The sequence below is a fragment of the Lipotes vexillifer genome, unplaced genomic scaffold (assembly GCF_000442215.2).
Source record: "Lipotes vexillifer unplaced genomic scaffold, Lipotes_vexillifer_v1.1 scaffold220, whole genome shotgun sequence".
NCBI lineage: Eukaryota > Metazoa > Chordata > Mammalia > Artiodactyla > Lipotidae > Lipotes > Lipotes vexillifer.
Window position 1 is genome coordinate 346348 of NW_006781423.1, and position 15107 is coordinate 361454.

Here is a 15107-nt window from a genome sequence, read left to right on the forward strand (position 1 = left end):
GCATTAATTTTGTAGCCTGCTACTTTACCAAATTCATTGATTATCTCTTGTAGTTTTCTGGTAGCATATTTAGGATTCTCTATGTATAGTATCACGTCATCTTTACAGCTTTACTTCTTCTTTTCCGATTTGGATTCCTTTTATTTCTTTTTCGCTCTGATTGCTGTGCCTAAAACTTCCAAAACTATGTTGAATAATAGTGGTGAGAGTGGACAATATTGTCTTGTTCCTGATCTTAGTGGAAATGGTTTCAGCTTTTCACCATTGAGAACGATGTTGGCTGTGGGTTTTTTCATATATGGCCTTTATTATGTTGAGGTCAAGTTCCCTCTATGCCTACTTCCTGGAGGGTTTTTATCATCAATGGATGTTGAATTTTGTCGAAAGCTTTTTCTGCATCTATTGAGATAATCATATGGTTTTTCTCCTTCAGTTGGTCAATATGGTGTATCACATTGATTGATTTGCATATATTGAAGAATCCTTGAATTCCTGGGATAAACCCCACTTGATCATGGTGTATGATCCTTTTAATGTGCTGTTGGATTCTGTTTGCTAGTAGTTTGTTGAGGATTTTTGCACCTATGTTCATCAGTGATATTGGCCTGTAGTTTTCTTTTTCTGTGACATCTTTGTCTGGTTTTGATATCGGGGTGATGATGGCCTCATAGAATGAGTTTGGGAGTGTTTCTCCCTCTGCTATATTTTGGAAGATTTTGGGAAGGAAGGTGTTAGCTCTTCTCTGAATGTTTGATAGAATTTGCCTGTGAAGCCATCTGGTCCTGGGCTTTTGTTGTTGGAAGGTTTTTAATCAGAGTCTCAATTTCAGTGCTTGTGATTGGTCTGTTTATATTTTCTGTTTCTTCCTGTTTCAGTCTTGGGAGGTTGTGCTTTTCTAAGAATTTGTCCATTTTTTCCAGGTTGTGCTTATTATTGGCATATAGTTGCTTGTAGTAATCTCTCATGATCCTTTGCATTTCTGCAGTGTCAGTTGTTACTTCTCCTCTTTCATTTCTAATTCTATTGATTTGAGTCTTCTCCCTTTTTTTTCTTGATGAGTCTGGCTATTGGTTTATCAATTTTTTTTATTTTCTCAAAGAACCAGCTTTTAGTTTTATTCATCTTTGCTACTGTTGTCTTCTTTTTTATTTTTCATTTATTTCTGATCTGATCTTATGATTTCTTTCCTTCTGCTAACTTTGGGGTTTTTTTGTTCTTCTTTATTTGCTTTAGGTGTAAGGTTATGTTGTTTATTTCAGATGCTTCTTGTTTCTTGAGGTAGGATTGTATTGCTATAAACTTACCTTTTAGAACTGATTTTGCTGCATCCCATAGGTTTTGGGTTGTCGTGTATTCATTGTCATTTGTTTGTAGGTATGTTTTGATTTCCTCTTTGATTTCTTCAATGATCTCTTGGTTATTTAGTAGTGTATTGTTTAGCCTCCATGTGTTTGTAGTTTTTACAGATTTTGTCCTGTAGTTGATATCTAGTCTCATAGCGTTGTGGTCAGAAAAGATACTTGATACAATTTCAGTTTTCTTAAATTTACCAAGCCTTGATTTGTGACCCAAGTTATGATCTCTCCTGGAGAATGTTCTATGAGCACTTGAGAAGCAAGTGTATTCTGTTGTTTTTGGATGGAATGTCCTATAAATATCAATTAAGTCCATCTTGTTTAATGTATCATTTAAAGCTTGTGTTTCCTTATTTATTTTCATTTTGGATGATCTGTCCATTGGTGAAAGTGAGGTGTTAAAGTCCCCTACTACTATTGTGTTACTGTCGATTTTTATGGCTGTTAGCATTTTCCTTATGTATTGAGGTGCTCCTATGTTGGGTGCATGCATATTTACAGTTGTTATATATTCTTCTTGGATTGTTCCCTTGATCATTATGTAGTGTCCTTCTTTGTCTCTTGGAATACTCTTTGTTTTAAAGTCTATTTTGTCTGATATGAGATTTGCTACTCCACCTTTCTTTTGATTTCCATTTGCATGGAATATCTTTATTCATCCCCTCACTTTCAGTCTGTATGTGTCCCTAGGTCTGAAGTTGGTCTCTTGTAGACAGCATATATACAGGTCTTATTTTTGTATCCATTCAGCCAGTCTATGTCTTTTGGTTAGAGCATTTAGTCCATTTACATTTAAGGTAATTATTAATATGTATGTTCCTATTACCATTTTCTTAATTGTTTGGGTTTGTTATGGTAGGTCTTTTCCTTTTCTTGTATTCCTGCCTAGAGAAGTTCCTTTAGCATTTGTTGTAAAGCTGGTTTCGTGGTACTGAATTCTCTTAGCTTTTGCTTGTCTGTAAAGGTTTTAATTTCTCTGTGAAATCGGAATGAGATCCTTGCTGAGGAGAGTCATCTTGGTTTTAGGTTTTTCCCTTTCATCACTTTAAATATGTCCTGCCACTCCCTTGTGGCTTGCAGAATTTCTGCTGAAAGATCAGCTGTTAACCTTATGGGGGATCCCCTTGTATGTTATTTGTTGTTTTTCCCTTGCCGCCTTTAATATTTTTTCTTTGTATTTAATTTTTGATAGTTTAATTAACCTGTATGTTGGCATTTTTCTCCTTGGAGTTATTCTGTATGGGACTCTCTATGCGTCCTGGATTTGATTGACTATCTCCTTTCCCATATAAGGGGTATTTTCAACTACAATCTCTTCAGATATTTTCTCATTCCCTTTCTTTTTCTCTTCTCCTTCTGGGACCCCTATAATTCAAATGTTGGTGCATTTAATGTTTGCCCAGAGTCCTCTAAGACTGTCCTCAATTCTTTTCATTCTTTTTTTTAATTCTGCTTTGCAGTAGTTATTTCCACTATTTTATCTTCCACGTCACTTATCCTTTCTTCTGCCTCAGTTATTCTGGTATTGATTCCTTCTAGAGAATTTTTAATTTCATTTATTGTGTTGTTCATAATTGTTTGTTTGCTCTTTAGTTCTTCTAGGTCCTTGTTAAATGTTTCTTGTACTTTTTCCATTCTATTTTCAAGATTTTGGATCATCTTTATTATCATTACTCTGAATTCTTTGTCAGGTAGACTGTCTATTTTCCCTTCATTTGTTTGGCCTGGTGGGTTTTTACCTTGCTCCTTCCTGTGCTGTGTGTTTCTCTGTCTTCTCATTTGTCTTAACTTACTGTGTTAGGGGTCTTCTTTTCACAGGCTGCAGGTTCGTAGTTCCCGTTGTTTATGGTGTCTGCCCCCAGTGGCTAAGGTTGGTTCAGTCGGTTGTGTAGGCTTCCTGGTGGAGGGGACTGGTGCCTGTGTTCTGGTGGATGAGGCTGGATCTTGTGTTTCTGGTGGGCAGGACCACGTCCAGTGGTGTGTTTTGGGGTGTCTGTGATCTTATTACGATTTTAGGCAGCCTCTCTGCTAATGGGTGGGGTTGTGTCCTGTCTTGCTAGCTGTTTGGCATAGGGTGTCCAGCACTGTAGCTTGCTGGTCATAGAGTGGAGCTGGGTCTTACCGTTGAGATGGTGATCTCTGGGAGAGCTTTCAGTGTTTGATATTACGTGGAGCTGGGAGGTCTTTGGTGTACCAGTGTCCTGCACTTGGCTCTCCCACCTCAGAGGCACAGGCCTGACACCCGGCCGGATCACCAAGACACTGTCAGCCACGTGGCTTAGAATAAAAGGGAGAAAGAAAGAAAGAAAGAGAGAAAAAAATAAAAGAAAGTTATTAAAATAAAAAAATTTTTAAAATTATTAAAAATTAAAAAAATTAAAAAGTAATTTAAAAAAAAGAAAAAAGAGCAACCAAACCAAAGAACAAATCCAGCAATGATAACAAGCGCTAAAAACTATACTAAAAAACAAAGAAAAAAACAAAATAAAAAAAACGGACAGAGAACCCTAGGACAAATGGTAAAAGCAAAGCTATACATACAAAATAACACAATGAAGCATACACATACACACTCAGAAAAAGAGAAAAAGGAAAAAAAAATAGCTATATATATATATATATATATATATATATATAAAAAGAGCAACAAAATCAATAAACGAATCTACCAATGATTATAAACTCTAAATACTAAACTAAGATAAACATAAAAGCAGAAAAAAATTGGATGCAGAAAGCAACCCCAAGTTTACAGTTGATCCCAAAGTCCACCACCTCTATTTTGGGATGATTCTATTCAGGTATTCTACAGATGCAGGCTACATCAAGTTAATTGTGGAGATTTAATCCACTGCTCCTGATGCGGCAGGGAGAGATTTCCCTTTCTCTTCTTTGTTCACACAGCTCCTGGGGTTCAGCTTTGGATTTAGACCCGCCTCTGCATGTAGGTTGCCTGAGGGCATCTGTTCCCTGCCCAGAGAGGACGGGGTTAAAGGAGCAGCTGACCTGGGGGCTCTGGCTCACTCAGGCCGTGGGGAGGGAGGGGTATGGATGCAGGGCGAGCCTGCAGCGGCAGAGGCTGGCGTGACATTGCACCAGCCTGAGGTGTTCTCCTGGGGAAGTTGTCCCTGGATCACGGGACCCTGTCAGTGGCGGGCTGCACAGGCTCCTGGGAGGGGAGGTGTGGATAGTGACCTGTGCTCGCACACAGGCTTCTTGGTGGCGGCAGCAGCCTTAGCGTCTCATGCCCGTCTCTGCGGTCTGCCTGACAGCCGCAACTCGTGCCCACCTCGAGCTCATTTAGGCGGTGCTCTGAATCCCCTCTCCTTGCACACCCCAAAACAATGGTCTCTTGCCTCTTAGGCAGGTCTAGAGTTTTTCCTGCATTCCCTCCCGGCTAGCTGTGGCGCACTAGCCCCCTTTAGGCTGTGTTTACGCAGCCAACCCCAGTCTCTGGGGTCTAACCTCCGAAACCCGAGCCTCAGCTCGCAGCCCCCGCCCGCCCCGGTGGGGGAGCAGACAAGCCTCTCGGGCTGGTGAGTGCTGTTTGGCACCGATCCTCTGTACGGGAATCTTTCCGCTTTGCCCTCGGCACCCCTGTTGCTGCGCTCTCTTCTGGGGCTCTGAAACTTTCCCCCAGCCTTGTGTCCGCCAGTGAAGGGGTTTCCTAGCGTGTGGAAGCTTTTCCTCCTTCACAGCTCCCTCGCACTGGTGCAGGTCCTGTCCCTATTCTTTTGTCTCTGTTTTTTCTTTTTTCTTTTGCCCTACCCAGGCACGTGGGGAGTTTCTTGCCTTTTGAGAAGTCTGAGGTCTTCTGCCAGCGTTCAGCAAGTGTTCTATAGGAGTTGTTCCACGTGTAGATGCATTTCTGATGTATTTGTGGGGAGGAAGGTGATCTCCACATTTTACTCCTCTGCCATCTTGAAGGTCTCCCCGAGAGGGAGTGTTAACAGTGTCAAAATACCCACTGGATATTTTCCCTTTATGTTTACGGCATAATAAGTGTCTGTCTGTAAAGGAATATGGGGAAAATGATTTGAGACTGTAAAACATAGTGATCATGATTCTTTAGTGATTCTTGGGAGCTAAGGCAAAGGAAATCCATGCTTGCAATGGTATATAAAGGCTCTCAGTTTGTGGCACATTTCTTTTAGGGAATGAAAAGGAACTAAACCCTCTTATGGAACTATTTAGCCCTTGAATCAGAAAGGTATTTCAGATGAGTTCTGTGAGACTCAAAAGGTAATTATTACCAAGTATCCAGTGTAACATCAAGTATTGGCTAAGTCCCATACAAGCATATTATTTAATCCTCTCTCACTCCTTCATGGTAGCTAAATATTGTCACATAATCTCCCATCAGTGAGGAAATGATGGGCCTGGATTTCCTAAGTGACTCCCTGATCAAGGGCAAACAGCAAGTTGGAGAGGGAACCACCGCTTGTCTCCATAGCCACTGGGCCTCCATTCTGCCTATTAACTCTGTGAGCCAGGCTAAGTAGTCGAAGAGCAATGCCCATTTGGGAAACAAGAGACTCATTTCAAAATGACCCCTGACAAAAGGTAGTGTTGATCAAGAAGGGATAAAGATAAGGCCCAGGGGAGTGCTATTTCACAGTTGGAAAGCTGGGGAAGACGTGGGCATTGCCTCATCTAAATATTTTCATCGTACAGAATGCCTAGACCTCAAGGTCACGTGCAGTTAGCGTCAGCATGGAGACAAGAGCCCCTTCCTGGACTAACATTCATTCCACTCTATCTCTCTCCTCATAAAGTACAGTTGCTTTTGCTGGGAATGAGAGGCTGTCAGTATAAGCGTCTGTGGCACCGTTTTAGTAGGAAATAGTTAAACTGGGGAAAATCATACCTTTTAATTATTGAAATCCTTTATTGATGCTGAGACATTGTTTGGTGAACATACATGGAGAATATTCATAGATATTATATATTACTAAAGCTCCCTCTTATTCTGCATCACAACATAAACATGCAGAGCCCAATAAAACATGACTTTGTCTTAATAGCATTATGAATAAATTATTAAGAACTTTTTTCTTCTGCAGTAATTTTACTAGTTTTTTAAAAATAAAATCAAACCTTCTATAGGACTGTAATTAAACGTAAAAGAACATGCAGCAGTTTTTAGCCATAATCCTCAGGAGATTAATAAAGAACTGTCAAAACTCAGACTAAAGAATATCCTCTGTTTGCTGAGGGCCTCCTTGAGAATGGCTTTCAAGGGGGCCATAACCTCTGTGATTGCTTACGCATCTCACCAACTGTGGCTGAAGTCTGTGCTGGAGAACTTGCCCAGAATGGCTGCTGCACCATGCTTGTTGGATGCCAATGGATGTTGCCAAGGTGAAGGAGTGGGTCTTCTTTTTTCTGCATTATTCTCATCTAGCACAAGCCTGGCCCATAGCAGGGCCTCTTCAAATGCTTATTGGATCAGTTACTGTACTACAGGCCATACCCTTTAACTACAAAGCCAGGTACCATGGTTTGGATTTCCTACTGAGTCGGCTGGGGATCTGCTCAGAGCTAGTATACACAGTGAATAACTGTGATGAGAGATGGAGGACCCAGTTTAATGAGCAAGGGCTCCTGTCGCAGCCAGTTCTATATTTTAGCGATGGCGGCACTGTCTTAATGCAAGTTACTTTGTCACTTTGACCCTCACTTCTTGAAAAATGATAATACCCACTTTTCAGGGGCTGGTGAGAGGACTGTGTGATAAACATGTAAAATGACCTAACTCAGAGCCTGGGAGCTTGTTCTTAGTATTCGCCTATGCTTGCCACCAGGTGGAAGCCCTGGAGAAGAGTCACCTGATCAGGAGCCAGCTATTAAGTCTGATTTATCTATTGCTTTACTACTCTTGCATACCCATTGAGTACCTGCTGCTCCATCTCTGTAGCTCAGTGTATCCTCTTCTCTGTTCTCATGTTAAATCAGTTTTAATTGAGTCTCTGTGGCTGCTGTCTCTGGTGTGGGTTCAGTCAACTCTCCCAGTGCCCAGTCCGGCCAACCCTACCAGAGAGCATGCAGGGGACAAATGTCCATCCTGTGATTTTGTATGCAAGGGCAGGGCTACTGTAGGTCACTTTTAGCCTGGCAAATTTCACTCCAATTTTTCTTCTGATTTCTTCATTTAGTCCCCAGGTATATCTCTGCATCATCCATTTGCTTTTGAGTCTCATTATGAGCTAGGGGGTCACTCTCAAACCTTCTCTGTTGGGAGGTGAGAACATGTGTGATCTGTGCAAGACCGACACCAATCTGCATTGTTCAAGGCTCCCTGTATTGGAGGTCACTCAGCACCTAAACAGTGCTTCTCTCTGCAGACATAAGCTGGTTCTTTTAACATCTTTGAGAACAGGTAGGAGTTCTTATCATCCTTTTGCAGTGTGGAGAAGCTGAGGTAGGGAGAGTCAGATGTTTATTCTGGGTCATAGCATCAGCCGTGATGGTCAGGGAATAGCTTGCAGGGGACACCTGCTCCTAGTTGGAGTTGATACCTCAAAGCAATACAGCTGGTTTACGGTTTCTCTGAAGTCTTTCGGGGTGGTACCATTGGTTTCTTCCTCTTTGGATGTTGGCCCGTTCTGTAGTGCTAGGAGTGATTTTTTCTTGAGTCTAAAGGAAGTTAGACACATTGAACGTGGATACCTAAACTTTTGAGGGCTGCCTTTTCGAAGGTACCCACACCTTGGATACCATCATTTCTGAAAGAATATTGGGCTTGATTGAGAAAGCGTTTTAACCCAGTGATGACAATTATGAAAAACTTATACTTTCACTACCCCTGCTATTTATGACTGTTTTTCAGGCAAAAGGGTGGTTGTGTTTTTACTTGCACTTGGAATACTCCCTGGTATTAGGATAGACTTAAAGCAGAGTTGAAAAGAACCCTTTGGTTCTTTTCTCTAGGGAATGCAGACATTTTGTCAAAGGGCTATTGACCTCTATAGAAACTGTGCTATATGAAAACAGCCTGAGGAGTCAGTGGTCCCAAATTTGAATCTCTGTTCCCTTATTTAGTAGCAACATAACTTGCATAGGCTTCATCCACTCTCAGAGTCTGTTTCTTTCTCTGTAAAATGAGGCCAATAGTACCTGCCTTTGAAAGCTACTGTGAAGATTATATAAATGCCTAACACTGTATTGGCTCATAATAAGTACTTAAAAGTTTATTCCTTCCTCCATTTATTAAATCTCGAGGACAGACCTCTGGGTTCCCTCCATAGACCTTACAGATAGAGCACAAAGGACAAATGTCCAATTAGTCCATGTCCCCAGATGATGTATGTTCCCTGAATTTATCTGATTTCTACTTAGTGGGACACATCTCACATAGCACAAACTGCCAGCAATCAACTTGAAATGACAGACGTGAACGTATTACCCTAACAGGTCCATTTTTAGTATATGAAAACTGAGACCCAATCATGCCTTGGGGGCAAAAAGAAGTGAGTGCCTTTGTTCCTGCATAAGAATGTGACATTTATACATTTATGTTCCTCATTTGCAGTCTGATGACCAATTTTATAAGCAATGATGAGGGAAAAACAGGACAAGGGAGGGAAGGCTGCCTGTGGGTGCAGTCATTCTTTTTTTTTTTTTTTTAATATTTATTTATTTACTTATCTATTTATTTGGCTGTGTTGGGTCTTACTTGTGGCACATGGGATCTTCATTTAAGCATGCGGGACCTTTCACCGTGGTGTGCAGGCTTCTCTCTAGTTGTGGCGTGTGGGTTTTTCTCTCTCTAATTGTGGCGCACGGGCTCCAGAGCACATGGGCTCTGTAGTTTGCATCTCATGGGCTCTCTTGTTGAGGCGCGTGAGCTCAGTAGTTGTGGTGTGCGGACTCAGTAGTTGTAGCGCGTGGGCTTAGTTGCCCTGTGGCATGTGGGATCCTAGTTCTCTGACCAGGGATCAAACCCCCATTCCCTGCATTGGAAGGCAGATTCTTTACCACTGGACCACCAGGGAAGTCCCCATTCTTTTTTAAATAGATTCCATTGCGGTACGCGGGCCTCTCACTGCTGTGGCCTCTCCCGTTGCGGAGCACAGGCTCCAGACGCGGAGGCTCAGTGGCCGTGGCTCATGGGCCCAGCCGCTCTGCGGCACGTGGGATCCTCCCGGACCGGGGCACGAACCCCAGTCCCCTGTATCGGCAGGTGGACTCTCAACCACTGCGCCACCAGGGAAGCCCCGCCCTATCATGTTTTTATAGGAAAATGTTTAGGGTTTCAGACTTTTTAAATGATATATACATAAACTCATATGAACTTACAAATCATAAGCGTATAGGTCAATGCATTTAAACAAAGATAGCGACCCTGTATAACCGGGACCCTGATCACGAAAGAAAACAGAGTTAGCACCCTCCCCCAAATCCTCCTTGTGCCCCTTTCAGTCACCACCCCCGCCCCCCCGCCAAGGGGAAGCATTAACTGGATTTGTAACACCATAGATTAATAGGATCACTTTTAAATTTTATATAACAGAATCATACAGTGCAAACTTTTCCCGTAGGTGGCTTCTTTTACTGTACAATATGTTTTTGTAAAAATCTGTTCGTGTTACTGAGAGTAGCTGTAGTTTACCCACTATCACTGCAAAGTGGTATTCCATTGTGTGATTATATCACAATGTGTTTATCCATCCTATTTTTGATGGCCATTTGAGTAGCTTCCAGTTTGGGGCTATTTTGAATAGGGCTGCTATGAACATTCTTGTGCATGTCTTTTGACTCATATAGAAATGCATTTTAGTCAGGTATATACCGATGAGTGGAATTTCCGGTGTATAGTGGATGCAAGTACCTAGCGTTCATAGCCGCTGTCAAATAGTTCTCCAAAGCTGGGTTTTTGGTTTTTGAAAGACAAAGTCATATTAGTGGTAACAAGACCAACCTTGCATCAGTAATCATCTTATACTTAGAAATGGAATCATCTTGCTAAAGCTGTAGTTTATGTGCTACTCACAAATGGAATTTCAATACCCAGTTCTATCACATAGTTAGTTGTCCTTACCTAGGAGTAATAATGGTCTTCTCTCATCCTGGACTCCTGAAGGCAAAACATTTTCCATGCAGATACCAACCTTTCTCCGGATGTGAAAACTTCAGCTTGTTCATTTTTATGGTACAATAAAAGCCCACCTTTAAAAAATTGGCCAGCAGGGGATTAGGGTATCAGTAGAAAAATTCTATGTGTATGCAGTTGCTAAGTTATCTTTATCTTGCTTGTTCTGTTCTGGAAGTGTATTACTAGGAGCTGTCAGTTGTCTTAAATGTTTTAATGAATGATACTTAATTACCTAAGGTGTTTTTTTTAGCAAAGTACATAGATTTTTTTTAAATGCAGAGGGAGGTGGAAAATAATAGATGTTCTGCCTTAACAAAAGCATCACCAAATGCCAGCTAACTGACCTCATTTCCCTGTTTCCAGCACAGTGAAATTTCATTATCGTCATCATCTTGATTAACTAATTTTTATTATCAGTCTGTAAAACACTAAGGGGTTTATAGTAGAGTGAAGTGAAATGGAACATGTGTTGAAATTGGAATTAGGTACCTGGGAACAAGTCTGTCTGCCATTTACTAGTTCTGTATCTTTGGGACAATCACTTAACTTCTGCCTCAGCTTCCACAATTTTAAAAAGGAAGGGTTAGATTCCAAGACATGTAAGAATCTTTCCAGCTTTAGAAATCCTGTGATTCGAATTTTAATCAATTTGGGTATGTTGATTGAAATGCATACAACCAAATTTTTTCTTGTAATTAAGTATATTATTATCATTATTTTTACTTTCATAGCTTAAGATAGATGCCCATGCTTTTCTGAGTTCAATGACTTTCACATGGACTTTCTTAAGTAAATAAGATGAGAATGCTTGTCCTAAGTGAATTAAGGTCAACAGTAAGAATCCTTCTACTTCCCAGGTGTAGTTTCCTTGAAATTACTCTTGCTTTATTTAGTAAAGAGGGAAGTGGAGCAGAGGAGGGGGAAATCCACTGGGCAATAATACTGGCAAAAACATTGAACTGTCCCAACCTCAAATATCTTCTTAGTTTTTATTTTTAATATTAGTATTTATTTATTTAGAGAAATATACATTAAGCACCAGCTATTTGTCAGGGACTTAAGATCTAGAAATAGGTTAACAGAAACTCACACAGTCAATGAAAGCCTGCACAGTCAATGAAAGTCTCTCATGTCTAAAAATACACAGATATGATATTTTACATGATTTTCCCTTTTAAAATAACAAAATAATGGAATATACTATATGTTCATTGTGGAAAATTTCAGACCTGATTTTTTTTTTTTGGAACAGCCTGTACACATCATAAAATCTAAGCTAGGACTTTAAAGGAAGATTATATATTGATTTATTCTTTTCTACCTGCATGTTTTGCCCTGGAATATAATTATATTGAAAGGCTGGTAAGAATGATGTTTTTGGAGAAAGAAAGTACATAAAAATCAGCTTTGGAGTTTTTTAACATAATACTTTGTGTTTAATTTTTAATTATGGAGGCATAAGAGATTATATCCAGTGTGTTGAGAATTGATATTGTTTAATGGAAACGTTTTCTTCTCTACTATTATATATATTATTCATAGAAAAAAGTGGTCTTTTATGAAAGGGCGGCTGGTCCTTTAAGAGAGGAACTTCCTCAGAGTAGCTGCTAACAGTGGTTTTGATTTGCTGCCCAACATTCACTTACAGGTTCATTTAACATTAATAGGTGATCTCGGTTCACTTCATGACCTCTTGGAACCTAAATCACAGACAAGGTCATTTAAGAGATTTGGGGAGAGTAGACAGCCAGTTAGCAACTTTGGGGAGCTCTGGCTAGAAAAGAATCGCTATACAAATGAATACTTAATTATATCAAGTTGGAGCCCATCAAGTCGCAGGAGCCGCAGCTGCACCTGGAGTACAGCTTCTGCGCGCAGCTCAGCGCCGCAGAGGGCATGCGCCAGGTCTGCTACTTCGGCCTGTGAGGGAAGTGCTACAACGCCACGGTGCTGGAGCTGCTCGGGTCTGGCCACGCTTGCAGCCACACATTGACGCTCAAAATGGTGCTCAGGATCGCAATCCAGCTGGTCAGGCGCATGAAGTACAGGCACACCAAGGGCCTCACTTACCGGAACGTCAAGCCCGAGAACTTCCTGGCTGGGCTGCCGGGCACGCCGTCCACGCCATCGACCGACTCCGGCCTAGCCAAGGAGTCCATCAACCCCGAGACCAAGAAGCACATCCCGTACTGCGAGCACGACGTGCTACATAAGCCTCAACACTCACCTGGGCAAGGACCAGAGCTGTTGTGATGACCTGGAGGCGCTGGGCTACGTGCTTCCTGTGCGACAGCCTGCGCGGGCAGAGGCTCAAGGCCCACACGCTCAAGGAGCGCTACCAGAAGATCCGGGACACCAAGCGGGCCACGCCCATCGAGAGCCTCCCCGAGAGGTTCCCGGAAATGGCCACGTACCTGTGCTACGGGCGGCGCCTGGGCTTCTTCGAGAAGCTGAACTCTGACTACCTGCGCAAATTCTTCTTCACTACCTCTGCCCGCAGCCGCTTTGTGTTTGGTTACCAGTCCGACTGGGCCGGGAAGTCCCGGCCCACGCCTATGGCACGGTCCACGCCAACCTGCCCTCGCAGCCTCAGGCTCGGGACAAAGCCTTGCTGCACAGCAAAAACCAGGCACTGAACTCCATCCACGGGAAGCTGAATGCCGACGACACCACCGCTGGTCACTTCAGTATCCCCATCACAGTCCCCGCAGACGTGGAGGTGGCCGACACCAAGTACTGCTGTTTCCTTCAGAGGAGAAAGAGAAAATCGCTGGAGCCACGCAAGTGACCCTGGAGCGGTGGCCCCTGGGGGCCAGCTTGGCCATGGCCATGTGGCTGCAGCTGGACGCAGACTGCCAGGCTGGCAGAGCTGCCCTCCCCACGTGGGATCACTTCCCTTACATGAGACTTTGGACGAGATTCCTTACACCTGTGTCTAGTCCGCCCTTCCAAGAGCATTAACTATTTAAAACAAGGAGAAAAGAAAACTCCAGCGGCCGCTCTGCCTTGCGTCTCCGCCAGTGTCCGTTGAGTAAGTAGTGCAGCTGCCGGCCCCGTTAGTGCCATAAAGTGCAGCTTCTCTCCCTCCATCCGGAGGCCGTTTTCTCCAGGGGTCGCTGTGGGACGTTGCTGCCAGAGGTGAGCCCGCCCTGGGCCTCCCCAGGCCAAAGGGGAAGGCTGGGTGAGGGTGGTCCCCAGCCGAAATGCTGCTCCAAAGCCAGGGCCGGCAGGTGTGGCCGGCGGGGAGTTCCTGCGCACCTACTCCAGCCGCTGCCCCAGGGCCCAGACCTCTGGGCGGCCACCACTGGGCCCCTTGGGCGGTGCCAGGTGTGCCTGGTTTTCTTGTGTTGGCTCGGCGCTCCCGGCCGAGCAGTGGGAGATAAGCTCCTTAAAGCCAGTCCCAGACCCACAGTGGGCCCAGTCCGAGCGGTCAGTGTGGTCTCCTGGAGGCCAGAGTGCTGCGCGGTCAGAGCAGCTGGGGTCGTTACCTGCGGCGTGTGCATCTAGGTCTTGCCTTACAAAGTGTACAGAAATGGCACTTCGTTTCTCTGATGCTTCCTGGAGGCCACAGAATTTAGGGGCTTTTTAAAAAAAATAAAGGAAAATGAAACCAAAATAATATTAATAATAATAATGATTATCATGCAGGCTTTGCTAAGTGCCAGGCACTGTATTATTTCATCTTTATGACAAATCTTTGATAGAGGTATCATTACTATAGCCAGTTTTAGGTGAGGAAATTGAGGCTTAGATTTATTAAATGAGTTGTGTAGAGACACACAGCTGATAGATGATGAGATTAGGATTTAAACCATGTTCTAACCCCAAAGACTGTGTTCATGGGAGCTGCAGTTGTTACGGGTGAACCTATGTGGAGACATTTCTGTATGAAATAAGGTGGAGGTGTTTGGCAGTTGGGGAAAAAAAAATAGTTATGGGACTTTTCTTTGAAAATATCACGGCATTTTCCCAGTGGTGGTGATGATTGGAGAACTGATACTGATGAGCAAAAATTATAGGAGTTTCGTCAAGACTGGGGACGAATGAGGAAACTGTTAAGATCTCTGCATGAGTTGTTGTAAACTGGGTTTACTTTTAGAACTTAGCTGTATTGGACTTGAGGTGCTTAAGCAGGCTTTGGGTATCTGGGATTCGTGCATCTGGATGACATCCAAGTTTCCTCTCAAAGCTAGCGTTCAAAGAGTGTGTCATAGATGTGCAAAAATTACTGCTGTGGTCTTCTTAGTGGGTTGATCTGCAAGAAGCAGCAAGAGTAAAAACACTTATTGATCTTTGTTCTTATTTTACAAGATCATTTTGGCTATCAGGATCCTTGTGATTCCACATGAATTTTAGGATTTTTTTCCTATTTCTGCAAAATATGCCATTGGAATTTTAATAGGCATTGGATTGAATCTGTAGATCACTTTAGATAGTATGGACATTTTAACAATATTAAGTCTTTCAATCCATGCACAGGGATGTGTTTCCATTTAGACTTCAAAACAATACGAAGCTGTGCTAATCAAAACAGTATGATATTGGCACAATGGCAGAAATATAGACCAATGGAACAGAATAGAGAGTCTAGAACTAGATCCAAGCACACACTGTCAAATTATCTTTAACAAGACTGCCAAGACTACACAATAGGGAAA

At 42.7% G+C, this 15107-nt stretch overlaps 1 protein-coding gene and 1 pseudogene across 1 annotated transcript in view; both read left to right on the forward strand.

Moving 5' to 3' along the window:
* Window positions 1–15107, forward strand: part of ASTN1 (astrotactin 1) — a 343770-nt gene that overhangs the window by 78996 nt on the left and 249667 nt on the right. The window lies entirely within an intron of this gene.
* LOC103069370 (casein kinase I isoform gamma-2 pseudogene) lies at window positions 6584–13237 on the forward strand (annotated as a pseudogene).